Source organism: Heteronotia binoei, chromosome 2 (assembly GCF_032191835.1).
Source record: "Heteronotia binoei isolate CCM8104 ecotype False Entrance Well chromosome 2, APGP_CSIRO_Hbin_v1, whole genome shotgun sequence".
Lineage (NCBI taxonomy): Eukaryota > Metazoa > Chordata > Lepidosauria > Squamata > Gekkonidae > Heteronotia > Heteronotia binoei.
The window spans coordinates 82,023,331-82,035,416 of record NC_083224.1 but is presented as its reverse complement, the minus strand read 5'-3'; positions in this window follow the sequence as shown (position 1 = coordinate 82,035,416).

Genomic DNA, 12,086 nt, shown 5'->3' with positions numbered 1-12,086 from the left:
AACAGCATACCTGGTAGATGAAGGGCAAAAATTAAATACCTTCTTTTCTTTAACTGGGCAAAGCTGTAGCATCTCTTACAGGAATGAGTACATCTCTAAAAAAATATTAATGGCCAGAGGGAGAAGAGACAAAATTTCACCCTATCACTGTACCCAGAGAGAGAGAGAACAGGAGGTCCTTTTCCAATACTTTTTTTTAAAAAATTATGCTTTCTAATTGATAGTTGGCTTTTTTACATATCTAAATGCTCTTTTGGGGGCCAATGCTGGCTGAAAATAGTATTTTGATACAAACTCATAATATCCTTCATCTTCATTACTGGATTTATTCCATGTGTAACCCAGGTGCTGGAACTAACAGCACGTTCAAGGCTTTGGACCTGCTTTTTAAAAACTCCCCCCCCCCTTTCTGCTCATGGAATGTACTGGGATCAGCACAGTGAGAGACCAGAGTCGGAGAGTGATTTCAGCAAGCTTTACTTCAGGAACACACACACACAGACTGGGCTCTGTTCAAACTTCCCGCTCCTTTATACAATTCTTCCCCCCTTCTGATTGGTCCTTAACTATCTACATGGATTGGCTATTTACAGGGCCCTAAGGGCCTATCAGGGTACAGTATGAGCCTGGATGTTGATTGGCTACTTATGTTTCAATCCTTCCCCTGATTGGGCACGCTTAGGCCTTCTCTGGAATCCTGGTGTGGAGTTCAAGCTCTGGCTTGTTCGGCTTCCCTCCAAAAGTAACAGTTCCCTCCAAAAGTAACAGTTCTCCCATTTGAGCCTAGGACACAACACCCCTCCCCCCATAGTTCCAGCTATCGGGTGACATAGTCCTGGAGATATGCTGGAGGGCGGCGGTCTCGTGTCGAGCGTCGGAGCTCCGAGGGGACAGGGCGTTCCGACTCGGTTGGTGGTTCCGCGGCTGCAGAGCTGGAGACATCTGGGACGGCGGACCCGGGAGACCTGGGTTCAGCTGCGCAGTCGGGGGTCTCCTCCTGCTGGGCCAAAGCGGGCTCCACGGAACCCTGTTCTGTGTCAGGCTCTCGGGGACTTACGTTGTCTGGATCTGGAGCCTTTGACCTTGGCTCCCCGGCAGGCAGGCGACCTCGGAGTTGGTCGATGTGTCGCCTCAGGAGATGTCCACCCTCCAAGGTCACTGCATAGGAGACCGGTCTGGTGACATGGTCCACCTTTCCAGGGAGCCAGGCGGGGCCAGTGGTGGCATAGTTTTGTGCCCACACTGTCTCACCTGGGTAGAACCCTCTGGGGGCTTTAAGGTGTTCCGGTGCCGGTCGCCTGTCTGGGGCTCGGTCAGGGTGCAGCTTGTCCAGCAGGGTGCTGATGCGGCGGCCCATGAGGAGTTCTGCTGGACTGCGACCTGTGGAGGCGGTGGGTGTGGTCCGGTAGGCCAATAGGAAACACGCCAAGTCTTTTGGCCAGTCTGAGGGGCCCAGATGGTTCAAGGCCTCCTTTGCCGTGCGCACCATCCGCTCTGCCTGGCCGTTGGTGGTTGGATGAAATGGGGCAGAGCGAATGTGCCTGATGAGGTTCCTGGCCAAGAAGTCCTGGAACATTGCGGACGTGAATGCTGTGCCGTTGTCGGTGACGATGGTCTCTGGCAAACCGTGGGTTGCAAAGATGGCCCTCAGAGCCCTGATGGTCGCCTTCAACGATGGCGAGGGCACCTGGACCACCTCCAACCACTTGGAGTATGAATCCACTAGTATGAGTAGAGTCCGCCCATGGAAGGGGCCAGCAAAGTCCATATGCAGTCTTGACCAGGGGGTTTTGGTGGATTCCCATGATTGCACTGGGCCACGTGGAAAGTCAGGCCTTGACACCTGGCACGTCAGGCACCTTTTAACCCAAGCCTCAATTTCTGCATCGAGGCCGGGCCACCAGACATAGCTCCGTGCGAGAGCCTTCGTGCGGACTATGCCCGGGTGTGCCTCGTGCAGGGCTCTCAGCACTTGGTCTTGCGAGGGTTTGGGGATGACGACTCTGTTGCCCCATAGTAGGCAGCCTTTGTGGGTGGATAGTTCATCTTTCCGGGCTGCAAACGGAGTAAATTCCGGCCCAGTCGAGCCCTTGGGCCACCCCCTCCCCACCCAGTCCAAGACACGGGAGAGGACTGGATCACGAGCGGAGCGGGCAGCAACGTCGTGGGCGAGCAATGGCCTGTCCGGAAGCATGTCCATCAGCAGGATCTGATGAGCTGGGGCTGGATCGGGATCCACGTCAGGCAAGGGCAAGCGGCTCAGGGCGTCAGCATGGCCCATTGCCTTGCCCAGGCGATGCACTAGGGTGTAAGTGTAGCCGGCTAAAAAAATGGACCAACGGAGGACCCGTAGGGACAACACCTGCGGGGTCTGCCGGTCCGATGCAAAGAGGCCCAAGAGGGGTTTGTGGTCCGTATAGAGGGTAAAGGGCCGGCCGTAGATGAAATCATGAAATTTTTTGACGCCGGCCATGACTGCCAACCCTTCTTTGTCGATTTGGGCGTAGTTCCGCTCCGCCGACGAGAGGGTCCGCGAGTAATACGTGATGGGGACTTCGGTTCCATCAGGGAGTCGGTGGCCCAGAACTGCCCCCACACCATAAGAAGATGCATCACATGCAAGGACCAAGGGCAGGGTCTCATCGAAATGGGCAAGGACGGAGTTGGACATCAGGAGGCCCTTGATATCCTGGAAGGCTTTAGCATGCTGGCGGTCCCACGCCCAGGGTCGGTTCTTGTCTAGAAGCCGGTGCAGGGGTTCGGCCACCGCTGCCTTGTGGGGGAGAAAAGCATGATAAAAGTTTAGGAGGCCGAGGAAGGCCTGGAGTTCTTGCTTGTTGGTGGGCGCTGGAGCATCTCTGATGGCATGCAGCTTGGCATCGGAGGGGTGGACCCCCTGGGCATCGATGGAGAACCCCAGGAATTCCACCCAATCCACGCCCAGGAGGCACTTCTCCCGTTTGACCTTGAGGCCGGCTGTTTCAAAACGTTGTAGGACTCCTCTAAGGCAGGCAGCGAATTCTTCCGGCGAGGCTGCCGCGATCAGCACATCATCGAAGAATGGAGTGACTCCAGGGAGTCCTTTTAAAAGAGAGTCCATTAGTTCCTGGAACAACCCTGGAGCCACACTCACACCAAATTGCAACCTCTTTACTCTAAAGGCCCCCTGGTGGGTCATAATTGTTTGGGCGTTGGCTGTGGCCTCATCCACCGGCAGCTGTTGGTAAGCTTGGGCCAAGTCCAACTTGCCGAAAATTTTTGCGCCGGCTAGGGTGGCTAGAACGTGGCTGACGATGGGCACAGGATATGCGTGGGCCTGAAGAGCCTTGTTGAGGGTGCAGTTATAGTCTGCACAAATTCGCACCTCCCCACTGGGCTTGACTGGAGTCACGATGGGAGTTTCCCAGGTTGCGTGGGTGACAGGCTCTAGTATTCCCTGTGCAATCAGTTTATCCAGTTCCTCCTCAATTTTAGGCTTGAGCGCGAATGGAACTCGCCATGCTTTAAGCCTAATAGGCCGCACTGTGGGGTCAAGGTGTAGTGAAACCGGGGGACCTGTGTAGCAGCCCAAGGTGCCATCAAAAACGGCCGGGAACTCTTTGCAAACCTTGTTAAAGTCCACTCCGCCAGTCTTATTGACCCCCCTGATCTCTAGTCCCAGGGGCTTGAGCCAGTCGAGACCAAAAAGGTTTGTAAGGTGGTTCTTGACCACTAGCACTTGTAGTTGGCCCTTGAACCCCTTGTATTGGACTGGGACCGGGCCCACTCCCAAGATAGGCACATTGTTCTTCTGGAAGTCCACTAAGGTAAACCCGGGTCCCTGAGACGAGGCCTCAGCCTGGTGGGAATTTTAAAAAATGTCTCTGCCGCTATAATAGATGATGCTGACCCAGAGTCCACCTCCATTTGGCAGGGCACCCCCCCGATCTCTACATTGACCCGGATTTTGGAGGGCCTGACTGGCGAGGGTAGGTACTGTACCGGGTATTGGTGGGCGTGGAGAGCGTCGATCTCGAAGTCTGGCTGGCCTTCGGAGTGCGCAGATCTTTGCGGGACGCGTGCTCTGGATTTGGATCTGCAGGCGCAGGCGATGTGGCCTTCCTTGTTGCAGAGTCGACAGGTGGCATTCCGGAATCGGCAGGTCTTCCGCTCGTTCTGGCCCCCGCAACTTGCACATGCAGGTGGTGTCTTGTGTCTCATGCCTTGTGGGACGTGGGTGGTCTTCCTTCCTGCTGAACGATAGCCGGTTTGTAGAGCTCTGTCCTCGTCCGAGTCCTCAGTAGATGGTTCAGGGTTGATCTGGTGTGCCGCAGCCTGTCTTGTTGACCGTGGCTCTGCTGATCTGCCCTTCTCCCAGCTGGTGGCCACGTCGATTGCCTTTGTTAGGTCGCAATCGGAGAGGGACAGGAGTTTCCGCACTAGTTTTTCGTCCGTCAAGCCCCATACAAACTGGTTGAGAAGGGCTTCGTTGAGGTCTGCGAAACTTCATTGGCTTGCCACCCGGCGCAGGCTTGTTAAGAACGCCATGGCGGTTTTGCCTGCCTTCTGTGTCCTTTGTCGGAAGTCCCAGTGCCAGGTGAGCTTGGTTGGCTGGGGCTGGAAATACTTCTCCAGAGCGCTGATGATGTCGTCCACCGGCGTCTCTGAGAGCTTCCTGGGTTGGAGAAGAGCCCTGGCTAAGTCCACGGTCTCCATGCCACACGTACTGATAAGCAGAGCTCTCTGCATGGTAGTCTCTGTAATCTTCCGGAAGGTCAGGTATGACTGGAAGCCTTCAACCCACGAGTCCCACAGCTCGGGGCGATCGATGGTAAAGGGCTGTAGGAGGTTGGCTGGAGCCTCCATTCTTGGCAGCGCGTCTGGGCGGCTTGCGAGCTGGGGTGTGCGCAGAGCGGAGGTGCGGACCCAGATGGCTTGGATTTAGCCGCCTTTCCGTGTTCCTGGTTCTGTTGCTGGTTCTTACTGGCATCCCATCCTCGTCGCCAGTGTAATGTACTGGGATCGGCGCAGTGAGAGACCAGAGTCGGAGAGTGATTTCAGCAAGCTTTACTTCAGGAACACACACACACAGACTGGGCTCTGTTCAAACTTCCCGCTCCTTTATACAATTCTTCCCCCCTTCTGATTGGTCCTTAACTATCTACATGGATTGGCTATTTACAGGGCCCTAAGGGCCTATCAGGGTACAGTATGAGCCTGGATGTTGATTGGCTACTTATGTTTCAATCCTTCCCCTGATTGGGCACGCTTAGGCCTTCTCTGGAACCCTGGTGTGGAGTTCAAGCTCTGGCTTGTTCGGCTTCCCTCCAAAAGTAACAGTTCCCTCCAAAAGTAACAGTTCTCCCATTTGAGCCTAGGACACAACAGCTCACACACCTTGGCTTAAGCAAAACAGCTTTATTTATTTCAACTGGGGGAAATACAGTTTGCACTACTGGGTATGGTACACCCCACCCCCAAACTCCTTTCCCTTCCCAAATCAAAAGATCCAGAGTCTGAAGATGGGTGAGGACTTAATCTGAAAACAAGCAATGGCCTATTATGTTGGGGTCTTACTCAGTTCATTAAGAGTGCAGCTAATGCATTAAGAGAACAGCTAGTGTTCTGGGTTTTCAAAGTATTCTCTCTTGGCAAAAAAGTATTCTCTCTTGTGTGGTCCTGATACTAATGCCTCAGAAGTACTGTCCTCTGGTCCAACCGCAGTTCCTCAGAAGCAGGCTCCAATGTGAAGCACAGTTCTCAGGGCCACCTTCCTGGGGAACTGATTTTAGCCCACAGGCTATGAGGGCCAACATGAGAGGGGATCAGCTTGATCTGAACACAAAGATCTGGAGGCTAACCTCCTGAAGAAGTTATTTCACTGAAGAAAGGGGGTGGGCTTCACCAGACAATACTCAGGTCAGCAATCAACAGAAATAGTTTTGACTGAGAGGTCAATAGCATTTTCTTTCTTCATAGATGCTGCTGCCTATTGCTTCTTTAGCTGAGGCCTTTCAGCAATAAAGCAGTCACTTAGAGCAAACACAGGAGCTGAAACTGAAAAGCTCCCCACAATTCAAATCACAATCTTTCTCCTCTCAATTCAAATATAGCCAGGTCTCATATGCCCAGCCTACCAAGTTTTGAGTCAGATCCTGGCTACACAACACTCCTCCCAATATGCAAATTAAATAGTTGCATTGCTTTACCCAACAGCCTATATTCCCAAAGTTCTACATTATTTTAATATAAACTTGTCACATGCTTCATCACCCCTGGCCTTATTCCATATATATAATTGAGAATGGTTCCTTATCCTCTTGGAGAGGAGTGACAAGTGGAGTGCCTCAAGGATGGTGTGCAATTGTCTTCTGTGGCCCCAGAAGATAGGACCAGAACCAATGGGTTGAAATTAAATCAAAAGAGTTTCCGGCTCAACATTAGGAAGAACTTTTTGACCATTAGAGTGATTCCTCAGTGGAACAGGTTTCCTCAGGAGGTGGTGGGCTCTCCTTCCTTGGAGGTTTTTAAACAGAGGCTAGATGGCCATCTGACAGCGATGAAGATCCTGGAATTTGGGGTAGGTATTTGTGGGTTTCCTGCATTGTGCAGGGGGTTGGACTAGATGACCCTGGGTGTCCCTTCCAACTCTATGATTCTATTATGTTTTTGTGTCTTTTATGCAACATTTGCAGGAGAGATACATATAGGTGTCCAGGCCTTTATTGGAAAATACCTGAAGACTTTGGGAGTGGATCTGGGGGAGGAGGAGATTTGGGGAGAGGAGGGGCCTTTGGTTCAATGCCATAGAGTCCTCCCTTCAAAGCAGCCATTTTCTCCAGGAAATCAGTTGTAAAAGCAGGAGATCCCCGGACCCCACCTGGAGGCAGGCAACCCTAGCATACATACCTATATGCAAACATGAGAAACATGCCCTTGAGAATCAGATACTGTTGAAGTTCCTACATTTCCCCTTCAAGCATGTTCTGTGGAAACACAAGAGCTCCTGTGTTTTCCTGTATCATGAAGATACTCTTGAAAGGCAATGTACTCATTTTATTGAGGCTGCAAACAAAACACTTACTTGGAAGCAATTTCTCCTGAACTCAATGGGACTTATTTCTCAGTACGTGCACTTAGGATTTCATTGCATGTTTAGCAGAGCCAGGGAAGCTGATTGGTTAAAATAAACATAATGTTCCACTTATTAGTGGGCATTTACTGTATCTCACTTCCCAACATGGCCTTAACTGGAAAAGTTACACTTCATACAGAGTGTATGCTGATCCACACAATTGGGTTTGAACCACAAGCCAGTCCTGATTTCCAGAACCAGGGATATGCTAGATCAGGGGTGGTCAAACTTGCTTAATTTAAGAGCCATATAGAAGGAACATCAGATGTTTGAGAGCTGCAAGACATGAATGTCAACCATTTGAGAGCTGCAAGGCAGGCAGGCAGATAGAGGGGGGAGGGAGAGGTGTAAATAAAACAACTTTAACTTTAAATGCATTTTCAAAGTTGTCGGTTGGCTTGGATAAGTGGTTTAAAGAGAGAAATGCTTTCTCCAAGATGGGGTGATGGTGGCTTTGAGAGCCATACAATATGTGCAAAAGAGCCACAGTTTGGCCACCCCAATGCTAGATCAATCCATATCTCAAATCCTTTTATTATATAATACTTGGGAAACAAATGTTGTTCAGCAGACATTTTTTTAAAACTTTCCTTTTTTTTGAATTTTTCACCTGCATGTTAAATACATGAACTTGGTACACTGTACATTTTTTATCTTTTTGGATTTGTGTGTTTGCCTCTGTATAAATCGATGCCCATGTATAAATTGACGGTGCGGTCTCATTTGGAATACTGTGTACAATTCTGGTTACCGCACCTCAAAAAGGATATTATAGCACTGGAAAAAGTGCACTAGAATGATTAGAATGATTAAAGGTTTGGAACACTTTCCCTATGAAAAAAGGTTAAAACGCTGCTTGAGGCTCTTTAGCTTGGAGAAACGTTGACTGAGGGGTGACATGATAGAGGTTTACAAGATTATGCATGGGATGGAGAAAGTAGAGAAAGAAGTACTTTTCTCCCTTTCTCACAATACAAAAACTCGTGGGCATTCAATGAAATTGCTGAGCAGTCAGGTTAAAACAGATAAAAGGAAGTATACACACACACATATATTGGCCACTGTGTGCCACAGAGTGTTGGACTGGATGGGCCATTGTCCTGATTCAGTATGGCTTCTCTTATGTTCTTATGTAAGTAAACATATTCATATCTTAGCTGAACACACCTCTGTTTTCATGAGCTGAAATCCACAATGTCTGTGTAATACTGGCTCTTTAGATTTACTCCATGCAATTGCAATTCCAAAAGAGCAACCACAATAGGCTGAAGCAGCAAAATAAAACAGGAGTCCAGTAGCACCTTAGGTGCAACTGGATTGTTATACTGCCTAGCATACTGTCATTATGCTGGCATCTGCATGATTTTAAGAGTGGTATTAGCATCACCAGGTGTTCTTGAATCACACAATGTCCTTGGCACGGTACAGTCTCTTTCTTGATGGCTTTTCTGTATGAATTAGTAAAATGGCTGCAGTTGACATAGACACAGCTTTGCTTAAGTAATCAGGGGACTCAGTGCCACTGTCCACTTCCATTCATTTCAGCAACCTTGTTGCTCTGTCCATCCCTACTAGTTCTGGGTCATAGAATCATAGTGTTGGAAGGGACCTCTGGGTCATCTACTCCAACCCCATATACAATGCAGAAAATTCACAAATACCTCCCCTCCCCACATACCCAGTGACTCCTGCTCCACGCCCAAAAGATGGCAAAAAACCCTCCAGGATCCCTGGCCAAACTGACCTGGAGAAAAATTGCTGCCTGACCCCAAAGTGGCAGCCAGCATTTCCTTGGGCATATAGGAAAGCGCCACGAGAACTAAGCACTGATGCAACCCTTCCTGCTGCCATTCCCATGATCAGCCTAAGTTCACAGAATCAGCACTACCTCTGTTTAAGAATCTCTAAAGGGGAGCCTGCCACCTACCAAGGAAGCCTGTTCCACTGAGAAACTGCTCTGTCGGGAAGGTCTTCCTAATGTTTAGCGGGAAACTCTTTTGATTTAATTTCAACCTTCTGGGGCAACAGAAAACAACTCCACACCATCCTCTATATGACAGCCCTTCATGTACTTGAAGATGGCGATCGTATCATCTCTGTTATCTCCTCTCCAGCTCCTTCAATCTTTCCTCATAGGACTTGGTCTCCAGACCCCTCACCATCTTCATTGCCCTCCTCTTGACATGGGCACATCCATAAGCACCTTGCTTCTCTGCCATTTGAACATTCTGAGTCTGAGCAGTATGTTGTCTGGACCAGCCCCTGGTTATCTCACCATGATAGCAAAACTTCCTGAGACACCTAAACTCTGTGTGGCTTACCATTTTTGTTTTCAGACTGTGTGGGCTGTATTTTCCATGCGACATGTTCTGGAAGGGCCTGCGAACAGCATTAGAGAAGCAAGTATGGGAAAAACTGAAAGCAGCTTGCTGTTATGATGTTCACCACAGCATTAGAGTGGTGCTCATAGATCCCAGCATGTGGTGAGGATTTACTCCCTGAGATATAGAACCTTGAAAGGTTTTCTATGAAGCATAAGCGTGCAGGGAATACATGCTGCACATGCAATCAAAAACCCTTGCCGACAGTTATCAGACACACTGTCTCTCCTGCTTCGCTCTGATTGTAATGGTTTTGTCTTGATCTTGTGACAAGTGTCCCATGTGCTCTCCACACCTCAATCCACAAAAGCCTCTTTTTATTCTCCTTTTCATACATATACGGAGCCTCTCACTGAAGCTAATGGGCACATCAGTAAGCTCCTTCCTTCTCCGCCACGTGCACATTCTGTCAAAGAGCAAACTTCACCCTAATGTAATGTAATGATGGTGACATTCTTCTTGAGTACAAGAAGTTGGTCCTTAAAAGGGTTTATGTGTTTGTGTGATTAGGGATGGGATAGTTCAATGCTTTGGTAATGGATTAGTAGAGCTTTTTGTTTTCCAAATAATTGGTTCAGATTCAGCCTCAGGATAACAGTTGACATCAATCAATCCTATAATTAAATATCAATCTCCATTGAGAACTATATATATCATAATGGGAGTATGAAAGTATCGTTTTGTACACAATGAAAATATTTTAAATAGAGTATCACTGAAGAATGAAATGACCAGATCGCTGAATTTTTCAGGGTTATTTGTTTTGCAGATAACTTTTTATGCCTTATTTTATACACTGGCTAGCAGTTTGATAGCCAGGAAGAAAAGGCAACTTTAGCTATCACTTATATCAAGGGTGTCAAACATACAGCCCGTGGGCCGAATCAGCCCCACAGAGGGCTCCAATCAGGCCCTCCAGCAACTGGCTGTCATCTGCTTCATTTTCCCTTTCATGCTTTTCTCGGTCGCTATTTTGTGTATCTCCCCAGATAAGCCAGAGCAGCAAAGCAGCCTTTCCCTCCCCCCTCCCATTTCCCACAGGGAGGAGGAGGGAGGAGCAGCCTCAGCCAATGAGGGAGCTTGGCTCTTTAGCTCTGCTGGTTGATTAAGTTTGCCAGGCTCAATCACTCTGCAGAGCTACTGGCTGAGGCTTCTTCCCCTCCTCCTGCCCTGGGGAAGGAAAGAAAGAGCCAGAGCTTCCTTTGTCCAGTCCCCACCATCAGGAGAGCTACACAGAATGCTTTTAAGACTAGCAACGTTTTAGTGAAAGTATGAGCTTTTTGCCTTGCTACAGAGAGAGAGAGAGAGTTTTTGGGGGCTTGTAACTGGCTTCCCCTCCTCTTTTTCATGCTCTCCAGTCTTTCTCAATAGGAAAGCATGTGAACTATTTAGAAAAGAAATATCAACATTAGGCTGAGAGTGTGTTCCATCCCAGGTTTACCCAGCAAATTTTCCCTATTTTTTCTTTCACATTTTCCTTTGATTGGGGGTCTTGAATTTAGACTTCCCAGAGAGAAGGCTGACACTGACCACTGTATATGGCTGTCTCTCTGTTCTTGTAGTTTTTTTGGGGGGGAAGTTGTATTTTTTTTTAGTTGTAGTCATTTTTCTGGGGAAAATTATAGTTTTGTAGACAAGCACATAGCCCTCAGTCTGTGCCATGGTGCCTTCACATGTTCTTGACTCGTACGTGAAGCAGCTTCTGTACAAAAGCTCACAATGCCCAGCTGCTTCATGTTCCTCTGGGTCTTAGACTCAAAGCATTGACCATGAGATGTCTGTAATGAATTTCAATGAATCAAAAGTAGGTTTGCAGCTTACAGATGTGCACACCTGAACAGCACATATTCAAGACTGGTACTGCACAGACATTGTCTGCAGTTTTTGATGCAATAATTCATAGCAAGAGGTGACATTTATCAGAGACTGTAAAACAAAATATTGCAAGCGGGCTAATATTTTAAGCATGTTTTAAGCAAAAAAAAATAATCTTTGTGTGTCTGTGCCCTTTATAAAGTTGATATGTCTGCTACCTGGCATTACATTTTATGATACACATGGCTCAGCCCGACAAGGTCTCATTTATGTCAAATCCGGCCCTCATAACAAATGAGTTCGTCAGCCCTGATTTATATAATTCACTTGTACCCTGCTTTTCTTCTCAGTGGGGACCCAAAGCAGCTAAAATCATTCTCCTCTCTTCCATTTTATTCTCACAAAACCCTGTGAGAATAAAAGTAAGTTAGGCAGAGAGATTGTGAATGGCCCAAGATCACCCACCAAGTTTCTATGGCATGAGTGCAGATTCAGACCTGGGTTTTCCAGGTACTAATCTGGCACTCTTAACCATTACACCACACCAGATCTCCTATAATTGCCAGGTGCAAAATTTGGTCAATCCAAACTAAGTAGACAGAGCCAATACATTCCTAGCAGTAAGTAAATGAAGATCCATCAGATTGGGAAAACCTGAGGGTTCTTTATTATTAACAAACTCAATGCTTACAAAGTTTGAGGGTTGGGGTGGGGAAATGATGAAGAACTCCAGGTCATTCCCCTTCAACACTCTCAGCCTTCTATCCCGCTACCAC